Raw genomic sequence first — 19,808 nt, forward strand, 5'->3', positions numbered from 1 at the left:
CAAGGCCAAGGGGCCCAGACCCTGAAAAAGGGCCAGACTAGGCTATAGGGGCCCAGAGCCCAAAAAGGGATGAGACAGGGCTGTAGCCCAAAATCCAAGGTCTGGCACAGTGGACCTAAGCTGAGGGGATGTAGCTAGAGAAAAGGATCTAAGGCTGGGAAGACCAAAGCCCCAACAAAGGTTGAGACCAGAGAGGGCCAGACATGGTGGTGGGGATGGGTGAAGTTGTATACCACCCACAGGGCATGGTCATGGCTGTAGGGGTGGAAGGAGTCCACAAGGTAAGTAGAGCCTGTGGGAGCAAATACCAAGAGATGGAGGGAGAGAGCAACCTACCTTTTAAAATTAAGATGTGGCAGGGGAGGAATCAGGGTGAGTATCGGGGAAGCAGGAGTGGGAGCCGGGCAGGATTGAGGCAGCTGCTTGGAGGCATCATGACCAGTGGCAGATTAAGATTTATTAGGGCCCTAGGCTCCAGCTGGGGGAGGAGCTGCTGCCCCTCCTGGTACTGCCGCTGCCAAGGATGGGGTGGGCCTCTGTGCCCCATGGGAGCACGGTAAGGGTGTGGTGGTCCTGGCAGGGGCAGTGTCAGCCTCTTCGCAGTGTGAGGGCTGGGCTCGGAGTGGGTGGGAACAGAACGGCCTCAGTTGCGCAGGGTGGGCAGTGGCAGTGGCAGCACTGGGAGGGGTGGCTATGGTGGGGCGAAGGTGAATTTGGGGATGGCTATAGCCCCCCCCCCCCCCCCCCCAAATCCAAGCCTGGCCGAGCCAGCCCTGCCCAACCCCCCCAATGGGAAGAGGCTGGCACTGTCTGCCTGTGGGGGAGGTTGGGTGGACCCAGCTGGGCAGGAGGTGACGGGGAATACGCCCTCCTCTTCTTCCTGCTCCCTGCCACAGCCGGAGTGGAGCCGAGCAGGGTGAGGGTGGATGTGGGCTGCCCGCTGTGGGCTTGGGGCTCTCTGCTGTCTTTGGTCTGGGGACCCCATGTTTCCTGCCCACCCAGCAGCGGGAGGCACAACCGCACAGTGTGACTGCAGGCGACATAGCAATCTCTGGATCAGATTGGCTCAATAATTTTGATGTATGCAGGAGTGAAGTAAGTAAACAGATGCTGAGCTGCCATTGTAAACACACGTCCATTCCAGTTAGACATTCAGTCACGTTGCAGATAGAGAGATTCCAATATTCCCTTTATCAGATCTGGATGTTTTAAAATGCACTGGCTAATACATGAGTGTGCGATTGCCTCCTACTGGACAGATTTGGGAAAGACCACCCATGTGTCAAAGCTCTATCTTGATCAGAGATTATCCTCTACCTGAAGTGGTAGGAGGCCTGTGGTTTGGGCACAAGAATGGCTAAGTTTTTTCTCACTACTAACTGTGAAGTCCCAAGCAACTGTGATATTTAACGTGTTGACAATAAGTCTGAGATGGTTTGGGCATGGACTTGTTATAGTAATATTTTGTAGCGCTAAGGTTAACATACGCAAATGACCTTCCATAATTTTGACTTTTCTGTTTCTTTTGTTCAGATCAATGAAGTAATTAAAACTTATAAGAGAGCAATTAAATAATCTGTTTGATATTTTTCCCAGTATGTAGAGTGAGGACAGAGCTTCTGTCTCTGATCCCAAGCTCTTCAAATATCAGGGTTAGTTATGGATTGGGATTACAATCACTGCATCCAATCCTGGCCCTCTGCTTTTAGTTTGGAGAGAATCCAAAATAGTTGTCTTTCAAAGATGTTTTTGCAAGAGCAGATTTGGATTTAGATATCATTGAGTCCAACATAGACTATGTGAACCTCAATAGCCCTAATTCATTTTTTATCTAAGCCAGTCTAGAATGTCAGATTCTCATCTTGGCCTAATGTTATGGCAATGAAAACATGAATATAGGATTTATTATAATGGTATAAACCAGTGATCTGCTTAGTCTGGTACTTAGCCTTGCTTTGAAGGCCAAAGAGGAGTCTAAAAGAAATAATGCTGAGCAGGGGGAGTGGTGAGATGGAATTCCTCCATAACTCTTCTTATCTTAGCTAGCATAGCTTAAAATGTTATTAGTGTTCATAACATTATCCTGTACTTGTAAAAAGACAGCCTGCTATTTGTCTTGATGACCCATGGCAGCAAATTCCCTATGTGCTGCTTTGAGAACTATTTCCTTTTACTGGTTCCAAATTTACTGCCCTTTAATTTCATCAAGTATGTGCTTGCTCTCTTAGAGTATTATGGAGCTGAGCAACATGGATATTAATATTAATTCTCCTTGTCAGCAGCAGAATACAAATCTGTCTAGTAGCAAATTATTTTCTCTTCAATTGCATTCTGTTTTTCAGTCTTTTTCTAATCCTTCTCTTAAAAATCATCCTGAATGATGAGACTTAATGTCATTTTTATCTAGAAAAAATATCAGTTTTTCTCTGGGAAAGTAATCTGGTAGTAAAACTGCCATTAGTTTATCATCTAAACTGTGGGCATATCTTCATATATTTTTACTCATGATTATGCTGCAATCTGCAAAGAAAATATTGGAATGGAAGTCATTGATTGAATTAAGTTTGATGGTTAAACTGACAACTAAGCCATTTTTGGGTTATCTTTAATAATATAACACAGTACAAACCAGAGATGTAAAAAAAAAAAAAAAATAAAAAAAATTCTGTGCCCTGGGTGGCCCTGGCAGCTGGGGCAACAGCTGTGGTGGCCCAGTTTCATTCTTGTTCCCCCTCTAAATTGGTGTCTGGGCTGGTATCCCATTTGCCCACACCTAGTTACACTACTAGTGCAAACTGTTGCTTTGTCCTGGGCAGTGGTTCTCAACTTCTTAGACTTGAAAAAAACCTCTTGGAAAATGCCAATCAGTTGTCACTTGTCTTTTAGTTACAAAAAATAATAGAGCAATTCCTCTGTTGCAAAAAACTCTGAAAGACTACAAAAAGCTAGTATGTTTTAACACTGAATTCCTATTTGAAATCTCTAGTTTTATCTTGCAAATCTTGCTTGCAAACCTAACAGTGCTAACATTGTGTGGCACCCCACAACACCCTTGAGAGGATCTCAAGGCACCCTGGTTGAGACTCACTAGTCTAAGCAAAGTGCCTGGAGAAGCTCTGCAGTTCATAGAAATGACCTAAAGTCAAACTCTTATTTTTAATAGGATTGGCCACGGAATCAGAATCCAGTGCCACTGTCAGAATCAGTGTTTGCCCGGGAGACCAAACAAGCGAGATAGGACAGGATCCAAAGGGCACCATGAAATCTAAACTTGATCCTTCTACATTATGTTTAGTCTTCGAGCCAGTTCTTTGGCCACTAAAATAATACATTCTTCCCTCCTCTTACACCCTGCTTGTTGACTTAGATATAATACATTAGTACTGAATGTTAAAAATCATAGTTATTTACATGACCTTGTGGAACTAGAAGAGAATATAGGAGCCCATGCAAGGTAGCTACATGGTACGTAGTTGGTGTATGTGGACACAATCTAGAATGTGCGGTTAGTCATGCAGCCTACGTTAGCCCACAAAACAATGATGTGCAAAAAACCCCCTTAAAATCCAGTTTAGAGAGAAAGGGAATTCTCCTGTGCTCACTGGGGCCAGCAGTACAAAAAACTGCCCTGTCAAATAGCTCAGGGCTACTAGCTCTCTGGAGCTTCTGGGGTCCAGCCAATTGGTACCTGGGGACATACCCCTTGTGCCAGCTGAACTGCTGAAGGAGCTCTGAGAGTTCCCTGAACCCTCTACCCACTGCAGCAGTCTGGCAGTGGGGGCTGCTGCCTGGCTGTGACCTGCTGTGCACCTGTCAGACTCAGATGGGGACTGCACGGTCAGTAGAGGCATCTGCCCCTCTGGGCCAGCTGCCACTGGGCTGTGGTTGCAGGGTTGGCCTTTGTGCGGCACTACTGCCATTTGTACCCCCTGCCCGGCCATCTGGATAGCTATCATCCGGAAGATGTTCCGGGTGTGGTGGCCTGCTTTGAACTGTCAAAGCATGTCCTCCTGGCCCCATTTGTCCAGGAGGTCAGCCACAGCCAGATGGGTCCAAGGTGCCAGCTCTGACCAAGCAGGGTCCTGCCACTGGCCTCCCTAGCAGGAATTCTGGTGTTCCCTATTGGAAAACTGAAACATCCCTGTTTAAAAAAGACTCCTAAAGTCACTCTGTAAAATACCCCTAAATCCATGTTCCTCCACAAGTAAAACAAAAGACCACTATAAAGAAAGACAGTGATCAGTTGGACAATGTTTTATTGATATATCTTACAGTGTTAAAGCAAGTCTTTTATCATAATAATAAAGTGAACTCTAAATACATATTTCATGAATTAATGAATACATGTTTTGCTGCACTCCCACAGGGTGATGGCCCCCACAAAAGGGGTATACCCCCCAAACAGGAGGTTTGGGCCCCCAAACAGGGGATTTGGTACTCTTGCAAAGGGTACCCCCCACAGGGGTATGGCTCCTCCCCACAGGGGGTTCAACCCCCACACAAGGGGTATGGCTCCTCAACAGGGGCCAAATGACCCCCACAGGGGCTACCACCCCCATTGCAAGGCCTACATGCCCCACCTGGCCCACCCCCACCAGTTCCTGCAGCTCCCCCAGACCCCCTGATGGGTGTCCCACCCAGCCTCACCCCCCCAACTTGCACCCCCAGGCCCTCATGGCTACCCCCACAACCCCAGGTACCATCATTTAAAAAAAAAAAAAGGAAAAAAAAAGCCTCTGCTTACCTTAGAAGCCGGGGTGGGGGGGCTCCAGGGTGTCCTGACAGAGCCCCCCTGAGCAGCCCAGGACAGTGCAGGGGCAGAAGGGTTTGGGCTAGGGCTGTTGGGGCTGTCACCCTGCCCTGCACTGTATGGGTGGGGCCCCAGTCAGGCAGATAGCACTTACCAGCACTCACCAACTGCTGTTTTTTGTTTTGTTGTTTTTGTGGGGTTTTTTAAGTATGGGGGGGCAGGGGTTTGGGGGGATGGGGCCAGCCCCGGCAGGGGTTGGGGGCTGGGACGGCGGGGGGGCGGGGGGGGGCGGCCGTGTGTTTCAGCACCAGGGAGAGGGGCAACCATAGAGATGCTCTGGCAGCCAGAGCATCTCTGTGGAGGACCCAGCCTCTGGTTGCATCAGGGAACGGTCAGGGACTGTGCCCTGCTCTGCTTTTTTAAACATTGGGTTGGGTTTTTTGGGGTTTTTTTGTTTGTTTTTTTTTAAGACCCCTGGATATCTAGGGGTCTAATTTTCTCCCCGCGCTGCAAACTTGCAGTGTGGGCAACATTTTCTTGTTCCTGCATGTGCCTGTTGCCTCACCTCAAAGGGGTTTGAGGCAGGGAAAGAGTCATGTGCTTGCTCGTGTGGACATGCCCATAGTGTGCAACCCCTGGGAGCTTAGAAGTTGGACAAACATGATCCATATAGTATTTTTACAATTTGGACGTAGGTAGAAACAAGTGCTGCTTAATAACCACCAGGCGGTGTTGTGAGATTTTTCTTTAGCTGCTTGGAATTGGGTCATTTTCATCACAGATTTGTCTCTGTAGAAGTCATTTAATTTATTTTGAGCTCTGCTGTTAAATAGTACATTAATTAGGGCTTTAATTGCTTTTACCCTCCTTTTGAAGTTGATTTGTGGTTTTGAAAAGATGTCAATGTCCTTAAGTTGGCCACTTAATCCTCTTCCCTTCTAATGTTATTGGGCTCATCAAAGTTTTTTGTTTTCTGAAATATCAATTGTTAAGCTTCCTTTTGTTCTTGCCACATTGCACTCTGGAGCTTCCCCACTGCGCTTCATTCCAAATGTGCATGTGGGGAATCTGGCTTTCTTTTCTGCTTGACTGCTTTCTTTTCTACATCCAACCTATCTCCAAAAGACAAACAATTCAGGGAAACTGTTAAACTTCTTTTCTTCTGTAATGACTACCATAAAACACAAGCTCACAAAAAGCCCAATTAAAATCCCTGTTCCAGAACAATAGAATATCATTCAAGCACACTTCCTGACTCATGTTCTAGCAGAGCCTAACTGGTCTGATTAGACCTTAATTCAGACAATCCTTCCCTCAAAGCCAAAGATGTTTTCTGTTCTCTTGAACCACCTACAGCTGACCAGTAGCAGGCACAGAGGAATGGTTTGGCACCCTGCAGTCTCTGTTTGCTTATATTCTGAAGAGACTTTAAGCAACATTTTAAAGTGGGGCTATGCTCCATTTTCAAAACAGATTAAGAGTTTAAGGCCCACTGTCTTTCAGTGCGATTGATGCCACCTCTATATGGTAAGCATATCAGGTGCTACACATTGGGAAGAATAACTAAAAATAGATGTCACCCATTTGGTATATGTATCTGGATAGCAGCATTATGGAGAAGGATCTGGGAGTCTTGGTATATCACAGACTCATTGAGTCTTCAGTGTGATGCAGCTGTGCAAAAGGCAAATGCGATTTGGGGATGCATCCTTAGAAGCATTAGGTGCAAGACGTAGTTTGACGGTAGTTTTACTAAGAAGTTAGATGATGAATTTGTATAGGATGGTTTGGATAGGGATAATCCTGCCTCAGGTAGGGGATTGAACTAGATGACCTATGGAGGTCCCTTACAGCTCTGTTTCTCTGACAGGGGTAGGCAACCCCCAGCACGTGTGCCAGAGCATAGCACGCAGAGGCATTTGCTTGGCACACGTGCCTTGGAGCAGATGGTACGGGAGCTGTGAGGGGCCCAATCCTTCTTGTGGCAGTGCAGCTCCAGCCCCTTCCCTGCCATCTGCTTCGAGGCATGTATGCCAACACCAGCAGCAACAAATCAGGCTGAGGCTCTGTGGATCCTGGTGCAACTGCTTGCAGGCTTCCCACTGCCTGCTGCGAGCAGCCGGGGCTCTGTGGCTTGCATGTGCGCCTTGGGGTGGATGGCAGGGAAGGGGCTGGGACTGTACTGCCACAAGAAGGATTGTGGCTCCCTCACCATCTGCACCTGTCACATTAACATCTTACAAGTTGAGGTTGTGGGTGTTTTTTGGCACTCTGCCCAAAACCATTGCCAACCCCTTCTCTGTGATTTCTTTGTCTGGCAGCAGTGCCTACAAGCATGCTGCACTGCTTCGTGTAGGCTGCTCCCTAACTGAGAAGTGGTGTAGCCGCATCCGTGCCTGCCGGGGTTTGTTAATTATCACTACTGGGTGACCATGCCAGTTAGCTCACTACCATGCTAATCAGGTAGTGTGTGGACATGGCTACATTGATTGTAGCTTAGGAGTCAGCCTGATCAGAGCAGCACAGCATACTTGAGGCTCTGCCCAGTAAACTTACCCTATAGACATGGCCTCAGGGTCCTCAAGCCCAGATTTTTAAAGGTATTCAGATACCTCAGGCTAGACTCACTAAAATACTATGGCAGGACACAGGCATAACTACTAGCAGTACACTGATAGAGATTTTGGGGGCTGATACCAATAGCTGATTTTTAAGGAGGCATATTGGCTGATGCTGATCTGATTTCTGATATAGCTGCATGCAGCTTGTAAATCCAGTGTGGTAGAAGGGGAAGGGAGAGGAAAAGGGCATGGGTGGGGTAGATCAATGCCTCCCATGGTGGCAGGGTAGGAGGCAGGAGGTAGGGAGTGGGGCAGGGGCTGGGGTGGGGTGGGGTGTGGGACGGAGTTGCGGCTCATCCGGGAGGCACGGGGGGTGGCTCCTGCCTCTGCTTGCACCCCAGGAGGGCATGGGGGGGTGTATGCCCCCAGATCTGGGCAGGGTGGGCTGTGTCTGTGGGCTGAAGCTGGGGCTGCACCAGGCTCTTCTTGGTGGGGGCTGGGCTCAGGGTGGGCAGTGGCAGTGCTGGGAGGGGTAGTATAGGGGGGGCTGCAGCCATCCCAATTTTTGCCGTAGCCCCCCCCCATAGCACCCCCTCCCAGCGCTGCTGCCGCCTGCCCAGAGAACAGCCCCCACTGAGAAGAGCCGGCACAGCCCCGTATCCAGCCCACAGCTGCAGCCTGCTTGCCCTGCCCCTCGCAGATCCGAAGGCACGTGCCCCACCCCTGTGCTCTCCTAGGGTGCAAGTAACAGCAGGAGCCACCCCTGCATCTTCCGGATGAACCATGGCTCCGTCCCGCTCCCTGCTCACCTTGGCTGGGCAGCGTCTGCCCCTGCCCTTGCCTCTGCCCCACTCCTTTCCTCTCCCCTCCCCCTCTACCACAAGAGACTCTTCAAGCTGCTGGGCTGTGCTTCTCACTACCTGCATGCTGCGCTGCACTTGCGCGCATGCACGGGTATTTATGGGCCAAATTATTGGCCACATCGGGCCAATTTCTGATACAAACAATTTTCTTTATATCAGTGCCAATCCAATATTGGACTGATCTATCGGTGCACCTCTAGTAACTACAGCTTTAGGCACCAAAGCCCCAAATTTAGAACCGTAACCTGCACCCCTCCTACCTTGCTCAGCTGCTGCCACATCCACCTCTTGGGCAAGTGCTCCAATCACAATGGTATAGGTGGAAAAGGGCATGCTGGCACCAGCTCCTGCAGCAGTTGTATTTTTTTTCCAGCAGAGTTGGCAAAGATATTTCCCTTCAGGAGAGGGTTCAGGCTGTGAATTCCAATGGCAAGCGGCACCTCCCTGCAGCTTCGAGCAAGGTGCTGATAAGGAGCATGGGGGGAGTTATGAGGAGCCTAAGTTAAGGCCATGGATTCCACTCATAACAAGTGCCTAAAAGTTAGATACTGCTGCACTGTGCATTGTGGCACATAGTCTCAGTGGGACAACCCACAGACCTAAGTTCATGAGAGTTAGGTGCCTAAACCCCCTTATAAAGTCTGGTTCAAGGTGCTGACAGCAGCAAAGCAGGGCTTAATTTCCTACATCATTTTGATACAGTGCTTTGAAAAATATTTGCCTTTGCTTACATGGGGGATTTGCCCCATTTAAAACCATTAGTGTGTCTTTACACATGCTCTAGGGTGGGTGAGGTGCGTTTTAATTACAGCAGCTCCTGTGGCATCTCATGTATTTAGTGTCCCACACTTCAAAATAGTGGTGGGGGCACTTTAAATAAAGTGTGTTCAAGAAGCTTTAGTTGAAATGTGGAGACACTGAATATATGTGACGCTGAGGCTGCTGGAGTGTTCTAATTAGAATGCATCAGAGCAGGCATCGGTCATGTGCATAGGTTCGTGACCACAGCTCGCTGCAGCTGCATCGGTCCAATGTGCTAGCCTCAGTTAGGTCATCCATCAGTCACAGCTTAACAGCTGAAGTAATAAAAAAATAGTGGTGCAAGGTGCTCAAATAGAGCTGGAACAGCAACATAACTCCTCTTTTCTAATTAAACCAACATTTGAATGTGGGTTGCCACAGGCCCAAAGCTGAAGTTTTCTACGCTGACCCACTAAACCATTGTCCTTTTTCTGTTGTCTCTTGTTTAATACTGATCAGAACTAAAATAATTTAAATACAGTGATTCTACAAGGCTTCCTTTTACATTCTTGTACTTTTCAATATTTCCTAATCCTACTCCTGGTGAAGTTTACAGTAATGTTCTCCATGAACTGGGGGAGAAACTTAGATCACCATAGTCTAACTGTAATAACAAGGGATCCTGGTTTTCTCTGTTTAAAAATCCATAATTCTCTGATTAAAAACCCTCAAATCCATGCTTTTCTACAATTAAAATGAGACACCACCTGTCTGCCTGTCACTTGAACAGAATGTTTTACTGATATACTTATAATTTTAATGCAATTTGGAAGCCTACCAGTGCCTCACTATAATATACACATTTTTAGAATGTATTTTATCTTGGCATTTGATTTTTTTTTTTTTTTTATAATAGAAAATCAGAGATCCTCCTGCCTCCTTTGCTCACCAGATGTGGGCCCAGTTGTGGCTGCACCCCCCTACTACTTTGTGGTGCTGAACAGCCCTGATATGCCAGTACCCTGCCCCTGCCGTTGCCTCACTCCCAAGCCACAGCCCCCCACAGCCCTGCTGGTGCCCCTCATTTCCAACCCACAGCTCCTTGGCCCTGCCAGTGCCTCTCTGCTTCTGGCATCACCCAAACTAGCTTGTTTATAGCTAACCTCATGAGCATATCTTCATTCCAGAGTAGTCTGCAGTTTAGCCCTGCCCTCACATCATAAGCACTTTGGGGTCTTTGCTTGCGGTCAGTGTTTACGTAGTGGTTTTTGTTATGTGGTTTTTGTCCCTGCCTGTGCATTCCTGTTTCTGCAATATGAACAGTAATAACCACAAGACCAACTTCCCTCATTGATTAGAAGAGCACCCAGAAGTTCCTGGCTCCTAGAGCTTTGCTCAGGTGATGATGTCATGCTGTCTCTCTGGTTGCAGCTTCTGAGGTAGAATATAAATTATTCCTGTCGGAGTCCTTTCAATATTGCCATCAACTGTGGTTTCAAAAGAGCTTTTTATTTTTAAATAATTTTAGTGTAAAATCATAATCCCCTCTCATTTTTATCATCTGCATCTGAAATGATCCTTTTATTTAGGACGACTCTGCTTTGGCTTCCATCTGCCTTGAAATGCATTTCAGACTGATTCATCAGAAAGCATACCTTGTCACATCATGAGACATGAGGTTTGGCATCCAGCTGAAGTTGAACACAACCATGTACAGAAGAAGTTTTTTCACTGCATAAATGAAACATGGCCTTTAGATTAGTGTATGCTTTCCTTTAAGTTGCATGTGTACTGATGGTGCCTCACATTTTTAGCCTATGTTAATTCCTGCTCTTGAATTGGGGTTTAAGTAAAGTAATGAGTCAGAGCACACCACAATCTGAGGATTTTGTGAATGTTCCTGAGCCCGTAGGATCGTATCTTTATTTCTTGCGAGTGGTTGAAGGCTGCTTTTTTTTTTTGTTTGTTTGTCTGTTTTTCTATGGCAAAGCGTCTCTGAGCAGGGTCAATTACACGAGGTTCTTCATCTTCAAACAGCTATGTTCGTTTTGTATGACTGATTTTGCTCATCCACCCCTTGCTACAGAAATATGAACACAAAAGTGTATTCTTTAGTAGCTAGCTATTCAATGCTTATAAATTACTTATGATTATTATCCAGAGGACTGCAGTGAAGGAAGTGGTTTTTGTGGGTGTCAATGTAGAATTTTGATAATGCTAAATGTCTCCTCTCCTTTTCTTAGCTCAATGCTAAAATTCTTACTTATGTGATTAGTATGAGCTTTTCAATGGGTTTCACAATCTAATCCTAACACTTATGCCCATAAACCAGGCTCTATGATTTCATAGTTAAATAAAATCAAATATAGACCTTTAAGAGTGCATCTTGGTCTTCTTGGAAGCCCAGAAGATACAGGTAGCGTCTCCTTCATTTAAAAACTCTAGTGAAAGCCCCACCCCTGGCCACTACAGCTGGAAGCAGGTTTTCATCCAAAACTGTTTTGTTCTTTAGAATGGAAGGTTTGGGTTTACAGAAGTATGTTTTGAATTTGTGTTCATTTGGCCAAATTGTTTCAGCTGAAGAAAACAAGTGTCAAAATGCTGAAAAAAGTAAAAATATTTCATTTCAACATTTTCTAAATGAAACATGTTTAAGTTTTTGATTGAAAATTATGCTTTGTTTTAAAATTTACTTCAAGCTAAAAGAACAAAGCATTCAAAACAGCTCAGCAAATGACATGAAATATCTCGTTTGACCTTAATGATTCTTTTCCCCAACATTTTGTTTCACTAGAAATTTTGACAAATTTTTGTTTTGGGTCACGCTGAAATAACTTTTTTTTTTTCTTTTTGGAATTTTTTTTCAGAACTGCATTCTGTTTTTCAGAAACATCAAATTGATCATTCACAAAGCTTCAATGACTTCCTTCCTCCTGGCTGAGGAGAGTGGGACTGGGATGGGCTGCTTTGGAGAAACACTTCTGGTAGAGGTGAACATTTGTATACAGGAGGGGAGGGCAATTAGTTTGGGCAGAAGATGGCTTACTGAGTTTTGAGAAGCCATCGAGGGCCACATGACAGGCAGCCCAGGGCAGATAAATATTAATTTTCTAAATTTTTTAGGGGCCCCATGGGCCGGATAGAATGGCCTGGTGGGCTGCATTTTGCCCACCCCTGGTATACATACAGCCCACATAGTAGGGGTGAGGTCCATATGATAAATTGCAGTTACAGATCAGTTGAACACAACCTTTTCTTCTTTTCATCTCCATTCTGACTCTATCTCCCCTGAGACATGGCCTGTGTCTACAGTACGAGTGTTTTTTCCAGTATAGAAATACCAATATACTATTCTGGCTAAGTATTATTAATGTGGATGCTAAACCAGAAAAAGACCCTTTATGCCAGCAAAAGACCCTCTACAAGTGAAATCAGCTATGATTTATAAGTCTATTTTTGCTGTCATCACTGTGCCAGTCACTACAGGCTTCACATAGTACAGCTGTATGTGTCAGGGATTACACTTTTTCACATCCTTGAGTGCCACTGTGGGACTTCCAGAAGTCTGTAGCACAGATTTAGCCTTTATCTGACATTCCAGACCACTGAGAAACTTCAAACAAACAAAGAAACAACCAACCATATATGCACCTGCCTACCAGGAAAATGTTAGCTCCTTCTTTCCTTAACCGTGGAATTTCTCCACTGAAGTCAACCTGCCTGTTTTATGGGGCGGGCAGGCAGCATTTGTTCTGGGCCTGAAGCAGGTTTCCTGTCTATAAAACATTGATTTTTTTATTTTATTTTTTTACCTTGCCAATATCTCCTTAACCGATGATTATTTCTGATGAGAGTGTAGTTTATCAATAATTTCTCTGTTATGCTTGGGTCTTAATGAAGAGGAGTTGGCTGGAATACCTTGTCTGCAATCAGTAAATTGTGGTAGTTCAGTAGTACATCTTTGTCAGATACAATCTTGCCTTCAGTAAACAGGTAAGTTCATTAACTTTACAATGTGAGAGTAACAGAAAGATTCCCTTTGGACAATTAAGGAGGAGGTTTGAAGAAAATTGCTCCCTCCTGGGAAGAGATGAAAGACTATGACACTAGGGAGAAGAGATTTTTTTTTTTTAAGTCCAAGGGATTGTTTTTTCTGGAAGGCTGCCCTGGCTCTTGTATCAATAAGTGAATTTCAAATGCCTGCTTCATAATCATGTTCTTAAGTAATGGTTTTCTAGTTTAGCTCTTTCTGATTTCTTGGAGGTGGATTAATACCTAATTAAATATGTGGAACAGCTGTAAAGAGAAACATGATTCTCTCAAAGCAAAATAATTGCAATGCCTGGTTTTCAATTTGGTAGAGTCACTGCAAACAATGAATTTGTTTCATATTTAATAAATACATTCCTTGCTGCCATATCCATTCGAAATCTAATCCTGGGCATTTACTGAAAACAAAAACATCAATATTGGTTTTATAGCTAGGAGTCAAAGAAGAAAGATGATGGGGCTGATTCTTCTTTACATGAAAGTCCTTTGCTCTGTCCTGAAATACATTGAAAATTGGCTGGTTAAGGCCCCCTGTTACATTTCCAGAGAAGTGTAAAGGTCCTTATTGTAAGAAAGACTCAGGTAATTTATTTTCTATCTCTTTTGTAAACATATTTTTTCTTAAACAGTAAGAAATTGCTGGAGTCAGGAGGGCCATTCTTATACCACTGCCTGTTGGACTGGGATAAGTGGAAGATGTCAAAAAAAATTTCTCCTTGACACCAAGGAATTCAGCATTGGCCTGAAATTTAGCAGGAGCTTGAACAGCTGCATCTGTGCTTTTGGTCTGTGGCTACATAGAAGACTTCAATTAGCTTGGCATCTTTCTGGAAATTAAAAGGAAAGGTTGTAGTTTTGAAGTATGGCACAGAGAGGAGGAGGTGATGTTGTATATTAATGACAGGCTTTTGACTGCACTAACTGCCAAAAATCTGGCCCAGATCATGATGAGTTTTTTAGCTTTGTTGAGCAGAATCAAAGGCAGATGCATCCTTCCTCATGCCTGCACTGCTCACAGCTGTAATCCCAAAGCCAAGGATAGCTCTACATCAGGAGGGCAGGGGAAGAGTTAGACTGAACTAGGCACAGAGGCTTTACAATCCCAGTCATTTCCAATGTCTTCCATATGGACTAGGAAAAACAGGATACATTGTGTCTTAAAGGTAAGAACTAGTCCACTATTAGTGCCACATTTAAATTTGTACTGTTAAATGTACAGAACTTCAAACACTTTGTAGTTAAGGCCTCAACAGCAACATTAAATATGCTGTATTATACAATCTGCCTATTTTATTGCATGCACCTTAAAACCTAACTTGTAATATATCAATATTGTTGTTTGTTTGTTATCCAAAGGAAAAAAAAATCCTATGCTGTGTAGGCCAGTTAATGCTGCTGTAGGAATTTTCTATAGTTCCTAACTTCTTATGTCATTTTAACTGTGCAACACTTCTATTATATTAACGTGTTTCCTTCTCTTGTGCTTTTCTAACGAGAAATTGTTTGTTTAATCATGTTATGAGAGATTTGCAATCAACCTCAATGGCAGCAGGACCAGGTCTAATACTATTTCTAGATATGAAATCTGGGTTTATTGATTACTTCCTTATTTGATGTATTTTCATTTTTGTGCTGTAGGCATATGCAGTAGACAGGGTGGATAAAAATAACTGATTTTTTTTAAAACGAAATAAATTGGATTTTTAAAATTTAAATTTGATTTTTTTGATTGAATCATATGTTTTTATTTGTACAGATGCTTTAAAAATAAACCTACATAAAGATGGTTTTAATTTTAGATATGTTGAAGCTCAAAGAGATCATTGTGGAATAGGGATTATAATTTCTAATTATATACTATACAAGACAATATATTCATGTAACCTTTTTAGGAACGTTTTATAAACAGGCCACAACGTGTCACAGACTGTGTTAGGGATCCAATCTTATGGGGTTCCCAGAGGCTCCTCTATAAATTGGTAAAGATTAAAGAAAATCACTCTACCCAATGGGACTCAGTGCTCAGTCTAGAAGATCTCATTAAACACCTCTGTGATGCTTAGTTTCAGTTCTCAAACTATGGATTTGTGTCTCCAGAGAACATCCTTGTTAACAGTAGTATATGGAGATGAGAGAGACAGACCTGATTACCTACCATCAGCCTTCTTGTGTCTCTGCAAGTTTGTGTACACATAGTCAAGCCCTTACTGCTCTCTAAAAGTAAAAAGTTTCAAGAAGTTAAATGAATAGAGGATTGTTGGGGGTGGAGTAGATCTGGGCAAGGGAGAAGCATCTGAAAATAAATGCAAGGCAGGAGAGGTAGTCGAAACAAAAGAGAAACATTTGAGCAGAGTATTCCAGAAGTCTTGAGGGATAAGTTTCTGAGTATGGCCTCTCCACTGATTTGAGATCTGGTGAGGGAATGGTATGATAGAAGGGAAAACCTATCACGGCAGTAGGTTTGCCAGGCCATAAAAGAGACCCTGTTTGGGAATATTTTAATGAAGTTCCTCTACCTGTGGGTGAGACAGGCATGCATACAAAATGCAAACAGTGCAACAAATAAATGCAAGGCCTGATTGTCTGAATGGAACAACATCATGAGAAATGCTTCTTTTTAGGAGGAAGCTGCTTTGAAGATGATGAATGGAACATGTCTGAACGTGCAGGATTTCCAGGTTAGTAAACTGTCTCATTTCATACTTCTTTCTTAAGGACTACTTGTCTTCCCTGTCCATATCTTTTGGGTGCAGTTCTGGATGACTTTAATTCTCAGAAAAATGTTTGAGCAAAAATATGGTTGCTACTTTATGGAATTATCATATTTTTAATGCAGTTGTCATATAAAATAATGGCTGAAATAGGCAGATTTTCCCTTTACAGTTTCATTTCTAAAGCAGTACTGAGTTCAATGGGTAATACTAACTGAGCTGTATTGTAGTGACTGCATTGACTTCTTTTGTTCAGGAGGATCCATCTTCAACATACAGGTTTCTGACTATCTATCTTCAACATCATCATCACTATCTACAGTTTATCTGCTAATGATACCAGTGTTCCAGTCAAATGTATGTCACATGGTGTATCACCTGTAGCAAAAAGAAAAAAATCTCCATTTTCCAGAAACAACCATAGACAACTTTGGAATAAGAATTAGCAGATTACAGTTAGAAGTAATTGATGAAAAAATTGCTTGGTTCATTTATGCAACAAACTCTCCTTTCTGTGTGGTTGAGAACACACACTTCATTGACATGGTTCAGTCATTATGACCAGGATACAGTCCATTCAACAGAGCAGATATAGCAGGCAAATTGCTGGATAACGTATATGAGAGAGAAACTGACCAGTGTGCAAAGAGACTAGAGGGGAAAATTGTTAACCTGAGTCTTGATGGGTGGAACAATGTCCACAGTGATCCAGTAATATGTGCTTGTGTGACAACAGAAGAAAGGACTGTCTACCTTACAGAAACAATTGATACATCAGGAAATGCACACAGCAGAATACTTACAAGAAGTAGCAGTAAAAGCTACAACAAACTGTGAAAAAAAATTCAAATGTCTAGTACACAGCTTTGTCACAGACAATGCTGCAAATGTATCAAAGATGAGAAGAAAGTGAACAAACCCCAAGCAATAACATATGGCTATAGTACTCTTTTGATGCACCTCTGAGCCAAAGACTTCAGTGCTGTAGAAATAAAGGCTAATGTTGCTGAAACTGCAAAATACTTCTGTAACAACCACTTTGCAGCAGCTGCTCTGGAGCAAGCATGAGGAACTAAATGAACTCTTGCACAGGACGAGCAATGGAGCCCAGTAGTGGGCAGTTTTCATTGATATGCTGAGAACTGGCCTACTCTGATGACAATTTCTGAATAAAATCATGACAAAATAGATGGAACTGTCATAGCCAATGTTCTCAGCACTGAGCTAAAGAGAAATGTAGAACTTATGTTAGCTACCCTGAAGCCTATTTCCGTAGCCTTGCACAAAGTACAGGGAAATTGCTGTTTTATTGCTGATGCTGTTGAAATTTGGAAGGAACTGAGTGAGACCATGAAAAGAGAAATACTCAATGACAGTTAAATTACAAGCATTAAAAAACCCAAATGGATCAAGCACTATCTCCAGATTATTTTCTTGCCAATGTTCTCAATATTCAGTACCAGGGTCAATCTTTAACTTCAGAAGAAGAGGAGTTGGCTATGACATGGGCATCCAGCAACCTGCTTTCCATAATACCAACTATAATAAATTTCAGGGCTAAGGGTGAACCATTCAAGAAATATATGTTTGCTGATGAGGTTTTAAAGAAAGTCACACTAGTGAACTGATGGAAGTCACTTAAGCACCTGGATCCATCAGATTATTGAAGTGATAATCCAGTTTTTAACAGCAGTGGTTTCTTCTGCAGGTTTAGAAAAAATATTTTCTTCCTTTGGACTAATTCATTCTAAATTGAGAAATCACTTGGGAACTGAAAAAGCAGGAAAGCTTGTCTTTCACAGACTCTCTTTTCCAGTCTGTGAATAAACAGGAAGAGGATGGTGAAGACTGAGTTTGTTGCATAACCCAGTATTTTAAGTTTCTCGTGTTGACCTGACTGAAATAATCTATTTAATTTTTTGTTAAAAACACATTTCACATTTATAACTAAAATAGTTAAAAATTCAAAAATACATATTCTTGTGTTGTTAAAATAATTCTACGTGTTTGTTGTTGAAGAAAAATTTCCAAAATACATAAGCTTGTTTTTTTAGGTAAATACAACAATTTAAATGTCTTTTGTTTTGTATGATGGTTGTTGTTGTTGTTCTCCTAATACAGAGTGGCAAAAATATCCCCCAAATATCCAGGATTAATCTAGAGAATTGGAAATAGTTCACCTCCTAATGACTTCACAAGTATCTGCTTCAGTTAGCCTTGGTAAATAAAATAGCCAAATCATAATTCAGTTTTCTGATGTAGCTGCAAAATTAATCTGAAAAAAAATCACAATAAATCACTGCTTTAAAATGTATAGTGTTAGTGTGCAGGGGTGTAGGTTTTAGCCGTGTTGGTCTAAGGACATAGGCAGACAAGGTTCCTTGGTTGAATTTGATATCTTTTATTAGACCAACCCAAATAGTTGGAGAATAGTTATTAGTGTTAGTGTGTACCTTCTAAAAATGAAAACGTACATGTATCTCTGAGTTGAGAGTAATTGTATTAATGTTATATCAAGCAACTTTTTGTAGGAAAAAAATGATTACATCATGGCTTCATGACCAGTTTTTAAATCAATTTGATTTAAATCAAATCCACCCTGGCACTAGTTGGTCTGATTTTCACAACTGTGGTGCATCCTGCAGTGTAGAAAAAACTATAACACAGAGAATGTGTGATTATTTTTCAACTTCTAGGACAGAGAACATTGCTCCTCCACTCTGACATTCAGAATAAGGAAGCACAGTTAGGTCCACACCATCCAAAAAGAGCTTTGAACATTATGCACTGTTAATAAAAGGACAGGGACATCTAATTATGACTTTTCTATTCATCTGTCTAATGTCTTGGGCTTGATCACTCTTCTTTATTGATTAGATTTAGAAATAGTGTTCCTTACTCCCTGCACTAAGTATCTGCAAACATGTCTAACAAAAATAGGAGAGCTGCAAGTTTATTCCCAGAATTCTACAGATACCCTCATCCAACTGAAAGTTTTGTTTGTATTGTCAAAGAAAACTCACCCAGACCCACATGTTTTAAGCTCCCCTTGGCCTAAGTAGCCTTCAGAACTGTCTCTTCCCTTGGCACACTTCCTGGGCATAGGCTCTCTGCTGGTTACACATCCTGAAACCTCATGGTCCAGCTACCCTATGCAGTTTATGGACACCCTGATTGCTTAATAATTACATAATTTTGCAGAGCTTCAACTTTGTGGAGCCTGGCTTACCACTCCAGACACATGTGATAATTGAAGCATGTAAAACCACAGGGTTTGTGGAAGGCTCCAGAACCCCTGCTGGTGGAATTTTTGCACTGAAAACTAAGATGTCTGAGGCCTGGGAAGATGCTGAACCAGCTTTCGCTAATTAGCTTCAGTGCATTGGTTGATTTGGCTGCAGATTTCTGTCTTAGTATTTGATCTGCATTTCTAAAGAGAAAGCATTGGAACCTTTTTGCAAGTCAACTATTTGTATTAAACACTTCACCTCCTTTTCTTGAAAGGGCACTTTATGGGTCTGAATCACGGGCAACTAGTGCCACCTTAATCAATGACCTGGGGTGGGGGGTGGTCCTCCACAGCTGATCGCACTGATAGGGAAGTGGCTGCAGTGCTCCTGGGAGCAGCTGTGGCACTACATCTGGCACTCCCACTCCGTGGCCAGCTCTCACACAGGAAGCACCGGCACTACTGCCTGCCCCCGCCCATTGCCTAAGCGGGGAGCGCAGCCTGTCAGGGGGTGCACATGCACCCCCGTGCAACCCCTACGCGTTGCCACTGGTCTGAATACCTTTTTGTGTTGGTCCCTCTACTTACCTTCACCTCTAATTATGCACCTTTAGAAAGGCCATAACAATCCAGCACAACTCATAACCACTGATTTCAATAATAAATGTATTTTAAAACAAATGCTTTTTCTTGTTGGGTTATTATACAAGGCATTTTATTGGTTTTGTTTCTAAAGATGTTCTGTTTTTGGAAGCTGTTTGAAACTGCTAGGCTGTCATCAAATTGTAATTGTACCTTGGTGATAGTGTTGGAATGGTGTTGTAGCTGTGTTAGTCCAAGAAATATGCAGACAAGGATTTTTTGTGGTTGATACAGAATCATAGAAAATTAAGGTTGGAAGGG

At 43.1% G+C, this 19,808-nt stretch overlaps 1 long non-coding RNA gene across 2 annotated transcripts in view; it reads left to right on the top strand.

Moving 5' to 3' along the window:
* LOC132247725 (uncharacterized) overlaps positions 1–19,548 on the top strand; it is a 40,769-nt gene extending 21,221 nt beyond the window's left edge. For both annotated transcript variants that reach the window (XR_009459080.1, XR_009459081.1), the window contains exons 2-3: positions 15,587–15,643; positions 15,933–19,548. This is a non-coding gene — a long non-coding RNA (uncharacterized LOC132247725). The remainder of the gene's footprint in view (positions 1–15,586; positions 15,644–15,932) is intronic.
* The last annotated feature ends 260 nt before the right edge of the window (positions 19,549–19,808 follow it).

Source organism: Alligator mississippiensis, chromosome 1 (genome assembly GCF_030867095.1).
Source record: "Alligator mississippiensis isolate rAllMis1 chromosome 1, rAllMis1, whole genome shotgun sequence".
In the NCBI taxonomy this organism is placed as follows: domain Eukaryota; kingdom Metazoa; phylum Chordata; order Crocodylia; family Alligatoridae; genus Alligator; species Alligator mississippiensis.